Below are 19,153 nucleotides of genomic sequence, written 5' to 3'. Positions count from 1 at the left end.
TTGTTGCTAGTTTATTTTCTAGCCCTATCAAATCCTGGGGGAGGGGTGTAAAAATATTCCTGCAATATTTGTGTAATTTTTCTTCCTCTCATTCTGTAAATGTTTGCCTCATGCATCTTAAAACTATTATTTGTGGCATATGATAACTGATATGTCTTCCTGATTAATTTCCCTTTAATTATTATGAATTGCCACTCTTTATCTCTAGTAATATTATTTGTCTCAGAAAATATTTTATTTTATATTAAAAGAGCCATCTGGTATTATCATGCTTGTTTTTTGCATGGTTAATCTTTTTCTATACATTTACTTTCAATGTATCTATGCCTTTATACTTAAAGTAGGTCTCTGTGGTCTCATATAGCAAGGTCTTACTTTTTATATTCTTTGATAATCTCTGCTTTTCAATTGGATGAAAATGTTTAGACCAGAGGTTAGCAAACTGTGACCCATGAACCAAATCCAGCCTATGTCCTTTTTTATGTGGCATATTGCTAAAAATGGCTTTTTTATATTTTTAAAGAGTTTTGAAAATGAATGTACTGAGAAACCTTAAGCCTGGGTGGTTACCTTTGACTGCACTATTGATTGACATTAAAATTTGACCTCTTTTCATTTTTTCCTTCACTGGATACCCTATCAATACAGCTTAAAATTGTCCTTACTTTCTGGGAAGTCACATTATCTTGTAATTTCATGTGTAGCTTTTGGTCAACTTTAAAGTTGTATATCTTTCATATCTCTTTTCATAAAAAAGAAGTCAGGTCTCCCTGTGAAATTTCATTTTTGTTTACTTTTGTTCTTCCTTCTGTCAGTCATTTCTGTATCCAATTCTTAAAAAAAAATTCCCTTCCATTTGTTCCATTAACAAATTTATAACCATATCGCATACACTTTTATTGACACTATTTTTAAAAAGTTTAAACGATATACAAGAGTAGCCCTGACAAACACATCAACTCATTAATAGTTTGTTTTATAAAGTTATTAAATTGGCTGTAGATCCACTTACTTCTCTAATTTAGCTTATATTTACCCTACTAATCAATATGGTTATCCATTGTTTCCCTCAAAAAAGGTATTTTTAGAGGTGAAGTATGAGATATTAATAGCTAACATTTATTTAACACTCTATACGATAACCAGTTTTGAATTATTTATAAGAATCATTAGATTTAATTGTGTGAAGTACCCTTTGAATACCCATTTTCAGATAGGGAAACTGAGGCACAGAGAATTTAAGCAACTTGCCCAAGAGTTCACAGACTAATAGTATCAGAATTTGGGCCCAGGCTGTTTGGTTCCAAAGCCTGGGCCATTAACAACCATTCTTGCCCCACAATGCAACTGAAAGAGCATTGTATTTGGGGTCAGGAGACCCAAGTCAGAGCCATTGACTTGTGCCAGACATCAATTAAGTTCTTCAGAAAGTGGAGGAGTTATACCAGATTGTTATTAGGTGTTCTTTTAGTTCAAAATAGTATGATTATTTTTATTTACTTAGATGCCTTGTCACTTTCATATAAAGAAGAGGCAAGGATAATCAATAATCATAAATACTGTCACATGGGCCTTTTATCAAGGTCTAAGTATGTGACAGAACTGGAGTTTGAGCACAGCTCTGTCTGCATCCAGAGTTTAACACTCTGTCAGAGTTGGCCTCATGAGCACAAGACCTGGGCAGTCAAACAGGGCCCTGTCTTGGTATAGCATGAGGGGACTCGTGCTTGATATAATGCTCTGCTGCCACTGTCTGAAATTCATAATTTGTGAACAAGAGACCTCTCATTTTAATTTTGTACCCCACAAAATTATGTCACCGGTTCTGCTTTCAAATCCATCTACAGTAGTCTTGTGCTGCTGCACTGACAGCAGAAATTCATTTGGCATGAGGGTTAGGGCCAGGAGATGCTCACTGATATGGGGACATGATTTGTGATCCAGTACCTTCTTAGAGACAACTTACGACCCATCAGTGAATCCTGAATCTCTTGGGTTGACGGTCTCTTCTCTGTTGTTTCTTGTCTTTTGGGTTCTGGAAGAACAGAGTTTTTCATTACATCTTGTTAATATCTGAAGCCAACTTCTCTGAGTCAGTATCAGTTATCTTTCTAATTGGAGAAATAATGAAACATATTTACTTAGATCTCACATAGACAAAGAGAGAGAAAGAGAGATTTCTCAATGTGTATTCCTGGTTTTCTCTCTGAACACGATTCCTAATGCTAATATTATGTATTCTTTGTTGGCTGTGATATTAAGTTTTCCATTCCATATGAAAATTCAAAATTTATATTTTAAACAGAACAAGGTTTTATTCCACCCTGTGAAACTACTTCGCATTTGACTTACTTACTCCCACCCACTCTTACCCCCAGGAGAATATCTCAATGATAAAAGAAACTAAATTAAAGCTGTTTTCCACAAAGAATATAGCCTACTAATGCTTCTTTGATATCACAGATTTTTAAAAATCTGTCTTGTTAAAATGACCCTCCATTCTCTCTCTGCTTCTCTCTCAGTCTCTCTTTCTCTCTCTCTCTCTCTCTCTCTCTCTCTCTCTCTCTCTCTCTCTCTCTCTCTCTCACAGACACATACACACACACACACAGACACACACACGAGGGCATGGTTTGCCATTTTTTAACATATGCTCCTGCTTTACAAAGCTAGTTGAAGCAAACTTGTCAAATGCCAAAGTGTACAGTATGAAAATTTCAACAAAATGTCAGGAGAAATGGGAAACCTAGTGAATTTAAGAAAATCTGTCATAAAGATTGCATTGCATGTTTCTTTCTGCCTAACTTTGGGTGACATATGGAAGTTTAAAAATATAACCTAATGATGTGTCTTTATGGTAAGAAGTTTATATAACCTAATTGCCACAAAACTGTCATTGCTGGTTAATTTATTAGAGTAATAAGATATTGTACTCTTAGAACTTAGTTGGAATAAATTCTTCCCAACAACACTGATGGCCCCTGAACCATAAATTTTCTATTTTTGATGCTTGTTTGAAACCTGGGAAGATGCACATGTGGGCATACTATTCTTTTAACCATTTTTCTTGGAGCACTGGTATGGATACCATACCAGTGATCCAGTGATAGGTATAAGTTAGGGACAGTGATAGGTGAATTAGGGACAGTGCGGTGAACCTTCTCTTATGGGAGAAGCCTAAGTGTAAAGGATTGGGAGGAAGGAAATAGAGACTAATATAAAGGCCTGATCATTTATGGGAAATATGAGCCCTCAGATTCCACCCAAATGCTAGCTTTTTCTTTTTTTTCTTTTTTCTTTTTTTTTTTTTTTTTGGAAATAACCTTAGGTTCACAGAAAAGTTGCTAAGATAGTACACAGAGTTCACTCAGGATTTTCACCTAGCTTCCCCTGATGTTACTATTTTACATACCATGATAACATTTCTCAAAACTGAGAAATCAACATGGGTAAAATCCTACTGAATAAACTAGTCTTCATTAAGATTTCATCAGTTCTGTTCCAGAATCTAATCCACGTGTTGCATTTAGTCATCATGCTTTGTTAGTCTCTTTTAACGTCGCAGTTTCCCAGCCTTCTTTTTTATTTCATAATCTCAGAACTTTGCAGAGAACCTGCTAAATATTTTCAGAATGTCCCTCAGCTTGGGTTTGCCTCGTGTTATATCTTGTGATTAAACTGGTCCACCCAAATATTTAATCTTCTTCCATAAGAAAGTGCATGAAATCCAACAGTGCTGACTTGAAAGCAGGAAAGAGCAGGGCTACATGACCATATTTGACTATGTAAAAGCCAAGGTGATTAACTGGAGTAATAGTCTATTAGTTTAAACATTGGCTGAAAATTTACCATATAGATATTTATTTCACACACAAAAATAATACCAACAATATGTCCCAGACACTGTGCTTTATATACGTTGCCTAATTTTATTGTCAAAACAACCTATGATTCAGGTGTTAGTAGTATTATTACTGTTATTATAATTATCATCATCATCATCATCATCATCATCATCATCATCTTTGAGCTGAGGAAATTTAAGCTCAGGGAAAGTTAAGTTCCCAGTAGTACAATTCAGTACTGTCTGTGGAATGCATCCTTAAACCTACGTCTTTCTGATTCCAAATACCTTACTATTTATTCATTAAACAGTAAAAATTTAACTATGTAATTCGTTACCCCTTCTCTGAAAGAAGCCCATGTGTTCCAGAGGTGTATTCCAGAGGTTTTTAATTGAGTTATCCCAGATATTGATATTATATTGGTTAAAATTTTTATGGAAACATTTCTTTTATGGATATTGGTCAAAAACATACTCTAAAACATTCCTTCATCCCCTCTGTCTTCCTCTCTCTCTCTCTCTCTCTCTCTTCCTCTGTCTCTCTTTCTCCCATCTCTGTTTCCTTCTATATATAACACACACATACACGCATACATATTACAGATATGTGTTTGTACATAAGTATCTATATGTATCTGCAAATATAATACTCGATATGCGATCTATGAAAAATCATGCTTTCTAAACAAATCTCATTAATTGGTGAAATTTCTTATGCTTCAGTGCCAAGATGATATTAGTAAAAGTCTACTTTTTTTTTTTTTATACTTTTGACATGAGTCAGTAGAAAGAAGGAATTTTAGGAGTATATTTTAGAAGTTTAAATATCTACAGTTTTGGCACGGTGCCACCTACTAAATTAGATGGTTACAAATTATTAAACTATAATTTATAATGGTTTGTGCCTTAATTTGGATGCACCACATTCTGGCATTGTTTCTATTGTCTATTGTTATAACAAAGCGCACTAAATTGAGAGTTACTTATTATCTAGTTCAACAATTCAGTTTTAAAGATAAGTAATCAATATCTCTAAGGTCATTAATCCGGTTAATGACAGAATCATGGCTAGAATGTTTAGGTTGTAAATTCCTTCCTCCCTGATATTCTAGGATTCCGAAAAAATAAATTGAGCTAAGGATTGATTAAAATAAAGTTTTCTAATTTAAAATTTTTTCACGTTTATTTTGAGAGAGAGAGAGAGCATGCACACAGGGGAGAGGCAGAGAGAGGGAGAAAGAGAAAATCCCAAGCAAGCTCTATGCTGTCAGCACAGAGCCTGATGTGGGGTTTGATCTCATGAGCTGTGAGATCATGACCTGAGCCAAAATCAAGAGTTAGAAGCTCAACAGACTGAGCCACCTAGGTGCCCCTCTAATTATATTTATTTTGCACATATGATTATAAGAGACCTATAGTATACTATGTGGGTATTATATGTGATTTTATTTCCATTTTTACCACAATTAAAGCAAAACTATATATTCATGATTAAGGTAGTTAATCAGCATGTTGCCATTGAAGGCTAAATATTTGGTGATACATTAAGCTTTATTTAATTATTAAAGATATTTTTAAAATCTAAACATTATCTGATTTTATGGAGGATGTTGCATAGTGGAAGAATGATTAAATGCATAGTGACCAATATATCTCATCTAGAGTTAAAATTAATAAAAAATATGTGCCAATAAAAATGTGATTTATATAATAAAAAGCCAGCATCACAAGAAAATTATATGTCTCAGTTTGAAAAGTGTTGATAGGCTATAAATAATAAATTTCTGAATAATGAACCTTTAAATGGTTATTTTTAATATATCAATGGACAGAATTTTAAAACCTTCTTTTGACATCTTTGATGAATGATATCTTGAAAATATTTTCTACTGAATATTTCTTTAATTTTTTTTAACATTTATTCATTTTTGAGAGACAGAGAGAGACAGAGCATGAGTGGGGAAGGGGCAGAGAGAGGGAGACACAGAATCCAAAGCAGGCTCCAGGCTCTGAGCTGTCAGCACAGAGCCCGATGCAGGGCTCAAACCACCAACCATGAGGTCATGACCTGAGCTGAAGTGGAACGCTCAACCAACTGAACCACCCAGGTGCCCCTCTACCGAATCTTTCTGAAATGCTTTTTCACAAGTTGGAATCAAAGGGTGGGTGACTCCTCTGCATGACATCTATAGATACTTCGAGCACCTAATAAAATCACTTTTGAGGAATACGTCTTGAAACAGAATTTCCCACTATTGCAAATTTTTTCATGGATTCTTGGAATTATGGCCAGCATTTTTGCTCCTAGTGGAATAAGAGCAATTTGAAAATGAACGACGTATGTATTTAGTTTGTGATCAGAAATCGTAGTTCGGTTGTCTGTGACATGACAAACCTGCGTTTCGAACTCTTTCAAAACCTGCTTTGGCTTTTCTGTGCCAGTTTTATGAGGCTGAGTTGAAATTAAATCCTTAAAGCTGTTAGGATTTATGTATTAATATCTCCCTAGATTTAATTATGTATGGTTCATTTAAAAAGTGGCATTTGAAAATCTCTAGACGTCTTAGTCTTTAGTAGTTTATTTATTTAAACTAACAGTTTATTATATCATGTTTTATTTGATTTTAGACTTTTTAAGTACTTTTACCTATATAGTTCTCTCCTAAAGAAAAATAGTTGACATGACTCACATCTATTGCACAGGGTTAATTACCTATTTCAGCACAAAAATAGAAGCAATGTGAGCAGTTATTGGCATTAGGTTATATATAGATTCTGTGTGGTATAGATAATCTACAGTCTTCACACAGCTAATTTGTACCAATGAGTTGTTAACACATATGCTCTTTGATTCTATGAAATCCTTCAAAGGGCTAGTTTGACAAAAATATTTTGGCATAATAGAAAAGTTTCAGTTTACTCTGATAACTTCAAAGGATACATTTTCAACAGAGTGAAGTAGGACACAGCAGGCTGGAGGATGCCTTAAGTGAATGTAGCCTCTCAGGTTCCCAGGAGATTTGGTGGTATTAGTACTTCACCTGTCTCTGGTGAGAGACTGTCAGGACACAGGAAGCCCCATGCTGGGATAAACAAACCTGCCATACCAACAACTCCAACATGATCAACATACACTGCTATGTGTATGTTCTGCAAATATGTCAGTAATTCACAAAGCTAAGGGCAGAGTGAGCGTGGTAGGCTCAGTGAGGGAATACAATACCACAGGATTAGAAAATGGACATTTCATTTATTTTAATTACAAATATCACATTTGAATTTTATTGTGATATATAAATACAAATATACAAAGTATAAAATTTCTTTATCATCCCTCCTACAGCATCAATAGATTATATAGCCCCTCTAGAACTTTTTTCTATGAATACTGTTTTATGACCACCCCCTCAGGACTGTATGCATCATGAGTATCCTTCAGTGTCAATGCTAATAGGTATCACTCAATTTTTTTTTCAACACTTGCCTAGTATTGCATCATATGGATGTGCCATAAATTGTTGAATCATTACGCTGTTGATGAACCTTTATGTCTTCCCTGAGTTTTCACTATTATATACAGTGAAAGCAATGAAAAGTACAGTTTACCTGTCTTTGCGCTCTTGTATTCCATAGCATGTTGGGTTAGTAGAACTGGAAGTGTTGGTTGAAAGGGATATTTCCATTTAAAATATTTATAAATAAATTGCAAACAGTATATTTTGTCAATATTTAACATTTTTTTTGCAGTCTGATTGGTAAATACTGATTTCTCTAATCAACCTGCATTTTTCTATGACCACTCGTCAATTTGTGCATCTCTTCAAATATTTATCAGATAGTGATGTTTTTCTTCTATCAATTTTGGTATTATGCTAACTTTTCTTTTTGAAATGTTTTATTTTCTATTTGGGAAAGGATAACCCTTTGTTTCACACTTACAAAGATTCTCTCATCTGGTCATTTGTCTTTTCATTTGGTTTATGGTGAATTGCATCATAAAGAAGTCTAATTTTTTATGTGGTCTAATCAACTGGTCTTTTGCTGTCTTGCCTTTGGGTGTGGTTTTATGCTTATAATATTCTGCTACCCGAGAATAATGAATATGTTCTTATATAATCTTATATATTCTTTAAATATGTTGGTATAGCCCTATATTTCCATAACAAGTTAAGCTTCTTAAATTCTTTGGCAGAATTCTAAGTGCTGGTCAGCTTCCCAAAATGTATAAAGAATAGTCCTGTGTATTCTCAATCAGAGGAATGGAAGGAGTTGGCAGGCCACATTTTGCAAAAATGTAGTGTATTGGGATGCCAAACTTCATATTTTAGTTTCCTGTCTTTACTATAGAGATAGTTACATAATATTAAAAACTATTAAAGCTTTTACTGTGGTATTAAATCACAATAAAGCCCTTTAGGCTGGGAGATTTTAGGGGGGAGAATCATGTCACTTTTTAAAATGTTAGCAGAGATCACAAGCTTAAATAAATCTATGAGGGCCACTTAGGTTAAGTACAAACCTCATATGGGTGAAAATAATGATTGGGTAGGTCCATTACATCAAACCACAGATTTTAGTTTTCTAGTGGTTATTTTAGAAGAATAATTTGGACATGAAAGGAGAACAGCTTGAGCTGAGAGTGCTCTAGCTTGTCCAGTGAAATCCAGGGATCCACTCAACTTCTGAATATAAGTTTCTTCATATTACATCTCAACACTCACACAGAGACACAGACACAGGTGTGCGCGTGCGCGCGCACACACACACACACACACACAATATTAAAAGCTAATTATGTGATAGGCACTGTTCTAGATTCTTTACTTGACTCTCTCACTTGATCCTCATAATAAGGAACTAGGAACTGACTATTCTTTTCCTTGCTTTCTGGGTAAGGAAACAGAGGTGTAAACAAGGTAAATCACTTATGTAAACTGGCACAGGTAGAAGTGAGGGAGGCAATTTGGACACTGGCATTTTGATTCCAGAGCCCAGTGTATCACCCCTGCACAGACCATGCACCTCCTTACAACTCCACTCCAGAAATAAAAATAAATAAATGAAAATGACATAGGGAACACTTGTGTAGCACTTCATTATTTTGCAAGATAATTTCACAATCTTAACACATTTAATTATCTCAGCCATCTGCTCAATTCCCAAGGTTAACTTTATTATCCTGGATATATGGACGGGGGAACTGAGGCACAGAATTTTTAAACATGTTGTCAAAGGCCACACAAAAATTAGTCTCAGACCCCAGCATAAAACACAGATTTGTATTTTTCCAGGGTGATAATTCTACTCTCCTTCCCCATAACAACAGCAAAGACCACATTGGAGTAACGTGTTTAAAAAATACCAAGATTTTTAAAATGCAGCAATAGAAGTATCAATATAGCAGTGGATGTATAATTTAAAGTGGGTTTTTGCACACAGTGTCTTTAGACTCAACTGCCTTTTATTGGAAGATAATATTGAAGAATTAAGTGTATACAAGAGACAAACTTTATTTTATTTGAAAATGCATAAAATGGAAATATGCTCCAAGCTTATTCCAGATTTGACAGAAAGGACACTTCAAATTGAAACATAGAGGCTCCTCTAATCGCCACATGTTCTCCAATTCTTCCTGTGCTGCTCTTCAAAAAACATTTTTTTAAGTTTATTTATTTATTTAGAGAGAGATAGCGCAAGTGGGGGAGGCGCAGAGAGAGGGAGACAGAGAATCCCAAGCAGGCTCCACACTGTCAGCTTGGAGCCTGATGTGGGGCTCGAGCTCACGAAACCTGATCATGACCTGAGCTGAAACCAAGAGTCGAACACTTAACCGACTGAGCCATCCAGGCGCTCCTCTGTGCTGCTCTTCAAACTGGCTGACTCCTTTTCTCCTTATTGTTTTTTGCAAATGCTTTTATCCCCTCCTTCTGGGGTATACTTCCATAGCCAACTCTCACAGCTTCACCTGGCTTATTCCTAACCACATAGCTTAAATGTCCCTTTTTAAAAATAAGTTTTCCCTCACCAATCAAATTAAGTAAGCCCCCTTATTATTAAGGCTTTTAGTACCAAGTACTTTTAGCTCTTCTTGCAATACATAATTATGTATTTATTCTGGTGTTCATTTGTTTAGTGTCTGTTTCCCCATTATTCTCCACTAGGGCATGGACCATGTTTATGTCACTTAACATTCAGTATCTAGTGGTTAGCACAGAGCATGATATAGAGCAAACAATCAATGGTTATTTGTTGACTTAATAAAATAAAATATTTTTTCTTTCAGATTTTATGAGTGTAAGCATTCTTAAACTACTGAATGCTAACAAGCTAAGATCCATTTCCCTATTTTCTATTTTGCCACCAAGAATCTTGCCTCCCTACCTAAGAAGGAAACAACCTTGAAATACCAAGGAAAATGTAAAATGACTATTTCAAGCATCAATAACCAAGATTGTTTCTGTTTGTTTCATAAAGAATTTTCTTTTTTTTTTTTTTTTTTTTTTTTTTTTTTTTTTTTTTATTTTTATTTTTTTAATATATGAAATTTACTGTCAAATTGGTTTCCATACAACACCCGGTGCTCATCCCAAAAGGTGCCCTCCTCAATACCCATCACCCACCCTGCCCTCCCTCCCACCCCCCATCAACCCTCAGTTTGTTCTCAGTTTTTAACAGTCTCTTATGCTTTGGCTCTCTCCCACTCTAACCTCTTTTTTTTTTTTTCCCTTCCCCTCCCCCATGGGTTTCTGTTACGTTTCTCAGGATCCACATAAGAGTGAAACCATATGGTATCTGTCTTTCTCTGTATGGCTTATTTCACTTAGCATCAAACTCTCCAGTTCCATCCACGTTGCTACAAAAGGCCATATTTCATTCTTTCTCATTGCCACGTAGTATTCCATTGTGTATATAAACCACAATTTCTTTATCCATTCATCAGTTGATGGACATTTAGGCTCTTTCCATAATTTGGCGATTGTTGAGAGTGCTGCTATAAACATTGGGGTACAAGTGCCCCTATGCATCAGTACTCCTGTATCCCTTGGATAAATTCCTAGCAGTGCTATTGCTGGGTCATAGGGTAGGTCTATTTTTAATTTTCTGAGGAACCTCCACACTGCTTTCCAGAGCGGCTGCACCAATTTGCATTCCCACCAACAGTGCAAGAGGGTTCCCATCTCTCCACATCCTCTCCAGCATCTATAGTCTCCTGATTTCTTCATTTTGGCCACTCTGACTGGCGTGAGGTGGTATCTGAGTGTGGTTTTGATTTGTATTTCCCTGATGAGGAGCGACGTTGAACATCTTTTCATGTACCTGTTGGCCATCCGGATGTCTTCTTTAGAGAAGTGTCTATTCATGTTTTCTGCCCATTTCTTCACTGGGTTATTTGTTTTTCGGGTGTGGAGTTTGATGAGCTCTTTATAGATTTTGGATACTAGCCCTTTGTCCGATGTGTCATTTGCAAATATCTTTTCCCATTCCGTTGGTTGCCTTTTAGTTTTGTTGGTTGTTTCCTTTGCTGTGCAGAAGCTTTTTATCTTCATAAGGTCCCAGTAATTCACTTTTGCTTTTAATTCCCTTGCCTTTGGGGATGTGCCGAGTAAGAGATTGCTACGGCTGAGGTCAGAGAGGTCTTTTCCTGCTTTCTCCTCTAAGGTTTTGATGGTTTCCTGTCTCACATTCAGGTCCTTTATCCATTTTGAGTTTATTTTTGTGAATGGTGTGAGAAAGTGGTCTAGTTTCAACCTTCTGCATGTTGCTGTCCAGTTCTCCCAGCACCATTTGTTAAAGAGACTGTCTTTTTTCCATTGGATGTTCTTTCCTGCTTTGTCAAAAATGAGTTGGCCATACGTTTGTGGGTCTAGTTCTGGGGTTTCTATTCGATTCCATTGGTCTATGTGTCTGTTTTTATGCCAATACCATGCTGTCTTGATGATGACAGCTTTGTAGTAGAGGCTAAAGTCTGGGATTGTGATGCCTCCTGCTTTGGTCTTCTTCTTCAAAATTACTTTGGCTATTCGGGGCCTTTTGTGGTTCCATATGAATTTTAGGATTGCTTGTTCTAGTTTCGAGAAGAATGCTGGTGCAATTTTGATTGGGATTGCATTGAATGTGTAGATAGCTTTGGGTAGTATTGACATTTTGACAATATTTATTCTTCCAATCCATGAGCAGGGAATGTCTTTCCATTTCTTTATATCTTCTTCAATTACCTGCATAAGCTTTCTATAGTTTTCAGCATACAAATCTTTTACATCTTTGGTTAGATTTATTCCTAGGTATTTTATGCTTCTTGGTGCAATTGTGAATGGGATCAGTTTCTTTATTTGTCTTTCTGTTGCTTCATTGTTCGTGTATAAGAATGCAACTGATTTCTGTACATTGATTTTGTATCCGGCAACTTTGCTGAATTCATGTATCAGTTCTAGCAGACTTTTGGTGGAGTCTATCGGATTTTCCATGTATAATATCATGTCATCTGCAAAAAGCGAAAGCTTGACTTCATCTTTGCCAATTTGGATGCCTTTGATTTCCTTTTGTTGTCTGATTGCTGATGCTAGAACTTCCAGCACTATATTAAACAGCAGCGGTGAGAGTGGGCATCCCTGTCGTGTTCCTGATCTCAGGGAAAAAGCTCTCAGTTTTTCCCCATTGAGGATGATGTTAGCTGTGGGCTTTTCATAAATGGCTTTTATGATCTTTAAGTATGTTCCTTCTATCCCGACTTTCTCAAGGGTTTTTATTAAGAAAGGGTGCTGGATTTTGTCAAAGGCCTTTTCTGCATCGATTGACAGGATCATATGGTTCTTCTCTTTTTTTTTGTTAATGTGATGTATCACGTTGATCGATTTGCGAATGTTGAACCAGCCCTGCATCCCAGGAATGAATCCCACTTGATCATGGTGAATAATTCTTTTTATATGCTGTTGAATTCGATTTGCTAGTATCTTATTGAGAATTTTTGCATCCATATTCATCAGGGATATTGGCCTGTAGTTCTCTTTTTTTACTGGGTCTCTGTCTGGTTTAGGAATCAAAGTAATACTGGCTTCATAGAATGAGTCTGGAAGTTTTCCTTCCCTTTCTATTTCTTGGAATAGCTTGAGAAGGATAGGTATTATCTCTGCTTTAAACGTCTGGTAGAACTCCCCTGGGAAGCCATCTGGTCCTGGACTCTTATTTGTTGGGAGATTTTTGATAACCGATTCAATTTCTTCGCTGGTTATGGGTCTGTTCAAGCTTTCTATTTCCTCCTGATTGAGTTTTGGAAGAGTGTGGGTGTTTAGGAATTTGTCCATTTCTTCCAGGTTGTCCAATTTGTTGGCATATAATTTTTCATAGTATTCCCTGATAATTGTTTGTATCTCTGAGGGATTGGTTGTAATAATTCCATTTTCATTCATGATTTTATCTATTTGGGTCATCTCCCTTTTCTTTTTGAGAAGCCTGGCTAGAGGTTTGTCAATTTTGTTTATTTTTTCAAAAAACCAACTCTTGGTTTCGTTGATCTGCTCTACAGTTTTTTTAGATTCTATATTGTTTATTTCTGCTCTGATCTTTATGATTTCTCTTCTTCTGCTGGGTTTAGGCTGCCTTTGCTGTTCTGCTTCTATTTCCTTTAGGTGTGCTGTTAGATTTTGTATTTGGGATTTTTCTTGTTTCTTGAGATAGGCCTGGATTGCAATGTATTTTCCTCTCAGGACTGCCTTCGCTGCGTCCCAAAGCGTTTGGATTGTTGTATTTTCATTTTCATTTGTTTCCATGTATTTTTTAATTTCTTCTCTAATTGCCTGGTTGACCCACTCATTCGTTAGTAGGGTGTTCTTTAACCTCCATGCTTTTGGAGGTTTTCCAGACTTTTTCCTGTGGTTGATTTCAAGCTTCATAGCATTGTGGTCTGAAAGTATGCATGGTATGATTTCAATTCTTGTAAACTTATGAAGGGCTGTTTTGTGACCCAGTATGTGATCTATCTTGGAGAATGTTCCATGTGCACTCGAGAAGAAAGTATATTCTGTTGCTTTGGGATGCAGAGTTCTAAATATATCTGTCAAGTCCATCTGATCCAATGTATCATTCAGGGCCCTTGTTTCTTTATTGACTGTGTGTCTAGATGATCTATCCATTTCTGTAAGTGGTGTGTTAAAGTCCCCTGCAATGACCACATTCTTATCAATAAGGTTGCTTATGTTTATGAGTAACTGTTTTATATATCTGGGGGCTCCGGTATTTGGCGCATAGACATTTATAATTGTTAGCTCTTCCTGATGGATAGACCCTGTAATTATTATATAATGCCCTTCTTCATCTCTTGTTACAGCCTTTAATTTAAAGTCTAGTTTGTCTGATATAAGTATGGCTACTCCAGCTTTCTTTTGGCTTCCAGTAGCATGATAAATAGTTCTCCATCCCCTCACTCTCAATCTAAAGGTGTCCTCAGATCTAAAATGAGTCTCTTGTAGACAGCAAATAGTTGGGTCTTGTTTTTTTATCCATTCTGATACCCTATGTCTTTTGGTTGGCGCATTTAATCCATTTACATTCAGTGTTATTATAGAAAGATACGGGTTTAGAGTCATTGTGATGTCTGTATGTTTTATGCTTGTAGTGATGTCTCTGGTACTTTGTCTCACAGGATCCCCCTTAGGATCTCTTGTAGGGCTGGTTTCGTGGTGACAAATTCCTTCAGTTTTTGTTTGTTTGGGAAGACCTTTATCTCTCCTTCTATTCTAAATGACAGACTTGCTGGATAAAGGATTCTCGGCTGCATATTTTTTCTGTTTAGCACACTGAAGATATCGTGCCAAGCCTTTCTGGCCTGCCAAGTTTCAAAGGAGAGATCAGTCACGAGTCTTATAGGTCTCCCTTTATATGTGAGGGCATGTTTATCCCTTGCTGCTTTCAGAATTTTCTCTTTATCCTTGTATTTTGCCAGTTTCACTATGATATGTCGTGCAGAAGATCGATTCAAGTTACGTCTGAAGGGAGTTCTCTGTGCCTCTTGGATTTCAATGCCTTTTTCCTTCCCCAGTTCAGGGAAGTTCTCAGCTATAATTTCTTCAAGTACCCCTTCAGCACCTTTCCCTCTCTCTTCCTCCTCTGGAATACCAATTATGCGTATATTATTTCTTTTTAGTGTATCACTTAGTTCTCTAATTTTCCCCTCATACTCCTGGATTTTTTTATCTCTCTTTCTTTCAGCTTCCTCTTTCTCCATAACTTTATCTTCTAGTTCACCTATTCTCTCCTCTGCCTCTTCAATCCGAGCCGTCGTGGTTTCCATTTTGTTTTGCATTTCGTTTAAAGCGTTTTTCAGCTCCTCGTGACTGTTCCTTAGTCCCTTGATCTCTGTAGCAAGAGATTCTCTGCTGTCCTGTATACTGTTTTCAAGCCCAGCGATTAATTTTATGACTATTATTCTAAATTCACTTTCTGTTATATTATTTAAATCCTTTTTGATCAGTTCATTAGCTGTTGTTATTTCCTGGAGATTCTTCTGAGGGGAATTCTTCCGTTTGGTCATTTTGGATAGTCCCTGGAGCGGTGAGGACCTGTAGGGCACTTCCCCCGTGCTGTGGTGTATAACTGGAGTTGGTGGGTGGGGCCGCAGTCCGACCTGATGTCTGCCCGCAGCCCACCGCTGGGGCCACAGTCAGACTGGTGTGTGCCTTCTCTTCCCCTCTCCTAGGGGCGGGATTCACTGTGGGGTGGTGTGGCCTGTCTGGTCTACTTGCACACTGCCAGGCTTGTGGTGCTGGGGAGCTGGCGTATTAGCTGGGGTGGGTAGGCAAGGTGCACGGGGGCGGGAGGGGCAGGCTTAGCTCGCTTCTCCTTAGGTGATCCACTTCAGGAGGGGCCCTGTGGCAGCGGGAGGGAGTCAGATCCGCTGCCGGAGGTTTGGCTCCGCAGAAGCACAGAGTTGGGTGTTTGCGCGGAGCGAGCAAGTTCCCTGGCAGGAACTGGTTCTCTTTGGGATTTTGGCTGGGGGATGGGCGGGGGAGATGGCGCTGGCGAGCGCTTTTGTTCCCCGCCAAGCTGAGCTCTGCCGTCCGGGGGCTCAGCAGCTCTCCCTCCCTTTGTCCTCCAGCCTTCCCGCTTTCTGAGCAGAGCTGTTAACTTCTGACCTCCCAGACGCTAAGTCGCGCTTGCTGTCGGAACACAGTCCGTCCGGCCCCTCCGCTTTTGCCAGCCCGACTCGGGGGCTCTGCTTGGCCGGCGAGCCGCCCCTCCGCCCCGGCTCCCTCCCGCCAGTCCGTGGAGCGCGCACCGCCTCACCGCCCTTCCTACCCTCTTCCGTGGGCCTCTCGTCTGCGCTTGGCTCCGGAGACTCTGTTCTGCTAATCCTCTGGCGGTTTTCTGGGTTCTTTAGGCAGGTGTAGGTGGAATCTAAGTGATCAGCAGGACGCGCGGTGAGCCCAGCGTCCTCCTACGCCGCCATCTTCCGGGACTCCCTCATAAAGAATTTTCTAAATGAGAGGGCCTTTCCACGTCATCGCTACTGAGAAAGAAATGAGATAAAGGTTGCTGAAACATGTATTTACAGAGAGATGTTCATGAAAGATTTTGCATTAAAGACTTCAAAAATGATTGATGTACTAGAATTCAGTTGGGAGTGTGTGCGAAGCACATAGAGATACAGTTGACAGATATTTGCATCTGGAGTAGAAGAGAATATTTATCTCAGCTTTTTTGATGGGGACTCTTAGATTAAGAAAGACTAGAGGAAATCTGAGACCTTGAACTTCCTGGAAAAGGTTACAGATGCTCAACAGAGAGATTCCAACTGCAGCTGGGGATTTCTCATTCTGTAGTTGACTTCATGGGTGTCTAGACAGTGGTCCCGGGTAAGAATGTGCAAAGGGGCAACAGGCTAATAATTACCATTTTGGGAGTAGAAAATCAGGAATACAACTTAGAGGATGAAGGAAGAAGTCACAGAAAATGTAAAACTGTGTAATCTCACCTTCTTTTACTTACTGTCCCAAACATTGTACATCAAGAGACAATTCTCTCCCCAACTCTCAGAATAGGGATATTGAGGGAATGCAAGTGGAGAATATAATCTCTCTGAGGAAAGGATTGTGTTTGTCTGGATTACCCAGTACAAGGCCTGCCCTATAGTAATTATTGTACAAACATTTTGTGTTGAATTAATAAAACTCTCTAAGAGATCATCTCTTAACCATATCAAAACTGTGAATTTATATCATTGGCACATGGATGATGCTATTAGTAAATAGGCATTGGATGAATGAGTGGATAAATGGATGAATAAATGAATGAAGGTGAACACTTATGGTTATCACAAGAGAAGTTTAGGGCAAACTCTCCACTTTTCTAAGTCTTAACTTAGAAAACAAACTGAGAAGCATGTTCTCTTCTACTCCATACCCAATTATACACTTCTATATGGCAGGTGAAAATTCCAGCCACCCATCTATATTTTATGGTTAAAAATAATAAGAGGTAGGGCCTTTGAGTGACAGTGACATAAGATGTCAGACACCATGGGCTGAGGAGTAAAAGTTCCTCACAATTTTTGACTGTTGGAAGAACAGGAAGAAGGCCAGAAAGGAGTAGGAGATGGCACAGGTAGCTTGAATCTAGAAGATGATGAAGACATGACACTTAGAAGATGGGCAAGGATGATAACTGGGCCTCCAAGAACAATTTGTGAAACTGGATATACAGTCGCAAAATAGAATTGGATCTAAACACCCAGAAGCAACCCCCTTTGTAATATTTGTAACAAAAATTAATAGGAATGGAGTTAATAGTTCTAATGGAGTGGAGGACCCAAGAGCCATATCATTGTTAGCAAATGGCAGAATTCATATAGCATCAAAGTTGTCCTGTAAGAGCTCTGGCGCCTAATGATGTCTAAAGAAAACCTGAAACTCCCTCAGCCACCTGAAGGACAGTGTTACAGCAGTTAATCAAAAGGAAAAACCATAGGCATCCCACCCCCATTCAATTTAAGTAGTCTTCATTTTCCCTTCATTTTCTAGATACGTCTCATCGACCTCAAAGTACTGATAAGGAAGCTCCCATTTAAAGGCAGTTTATGTTAAGATACTGTAAATGATCCTATTTTTTCATGCATTTGAAATATATAAATTGTGCCATAACAAAAAATAGATGTATAGGAAAAAAGATGTCTCTAAGAATGTATTTTTTATTTCACATTTATAAAGTTAGCTTTATAGTTGTGTTAGCAATTAACCTACTTCATGTCTTTATTTATCTAGCTGACCACACATTTTTCTAAGGGAGTGTTTCTTGAATTTGGAGAAACTGACCCTTATCAGAATTTTAGAACTACTCCCATAAATCATCTCCCCAGAAAAAGGCGTGAATATCCTTTAACAAATTTTTGCTTGTAACCTAAGAGCTTTTGCTAAGCCCTTGAAGGCTCCTGTGTACCCCAGGTTAAGAAGCTTTATTATAATGGGAAAATTTTAACACCAACTCCATATTTGATGTTATTATATATTATTGTTGTTATGTACTATTACAATGTGTTTATTTTTATAACATTATAACATGTTGCTATATTTTGGTGTTATGTTTAGGTGACATGGTATTTGTTTCAAAATACTCTGTGGTGAGTGTTGGATATAGGTTAGCACTGCCCAATAAAACATTCTGTGATGATGGAAGTGTTCAACTGTTTTGTAGAGTTATATTGTCCAGTATGATAGTCACTTGCCACATGTGGCTGTTGGGGCCTTGAAATGTGACTGGTGTACATGAGGATCTGAACTTCTGTATGTTATTTAACTTTAATGGATTAACAAGTGCAGACATATTTTACTGGACAGTACAGTAACAGATCAACATAGGTGGAATGTCAAGTGATGACCTTAAAGTTGGACTATGACTGTTATTGAAACTGTTATATGTTTGGAATGGTCCATAATAAGCCAGACACAGAAGGACAAGTACTGTACGATTCCGCTTATACAGGGTATCTACAATAGTTGAATAGAAGTAGAGAGTAGAACGGTGGTTGTCAGAGGCTGTGCGTTCAGGAAAATGTGGAGTTCATTTTTTTTTTAATTTTTTTTAACGTTTATTTATTTTTGAGACAGAGAGAGACAGAGCACGAACGGGGGAGGGTCAGAGAGAGAGAGACACAGAATCTGAAACAGGCTCCAGGCTCTGAGCTGTCAGCACAGAGCCCAACGTGGGGCTCGAACTCGCAGACAGCGAAATCATGACCCGAGCCAAAGTCGGCCACTTAACCGACTGAGCCACCCAGGCGCCCCGTGGAGTTCATTTTTAACAGGTAAAGTGTTTTAGTTT

The 19,153-nt window shown here is 37.8% G+C and overlaps 1 protein-coding gene and 1 pseudogene across 4 annotated transcripts in view; both read left to right on the top strand.

Moving 5' to 3' along the window:
• The window catches only part of GABRB2 (gamma-aminobutyric acid type A receptor subunit beta2), a 247,237-nt gene that overhangs the window by 134,828 nt on the left and 93,256 nt on the right, over positions 1 to 19,153 (top strand). The window lies entirely within an intron of this gene.
• Positions 16,343 to 18,946, top strand: LOC131507547 (ubiquitin-conjugating enzyme E2 variant 1-like; annotated as a pseudogene).

The sequence above is a fragment of the Neofelis nebulosa genome, chromosome 1, assembly GCF_028018385.1.
Source record: "Neofelis nebulosa isolate mNeoNeb1 chromosome 1, mNeoNeb1.pri, whole genome shotgun sequence".
Lineage (NCBI taxonomy): Eukaryota > Metazoa > Chordata > Mammalia > Carnivora > Felidae > Neofelis > Neofelis nebulosa.
The sequence above is the reverse complement of the archived record's forward strand: the minus strand, read 5'-3'. Positions and strand labels throughout refer to the sequence as shown.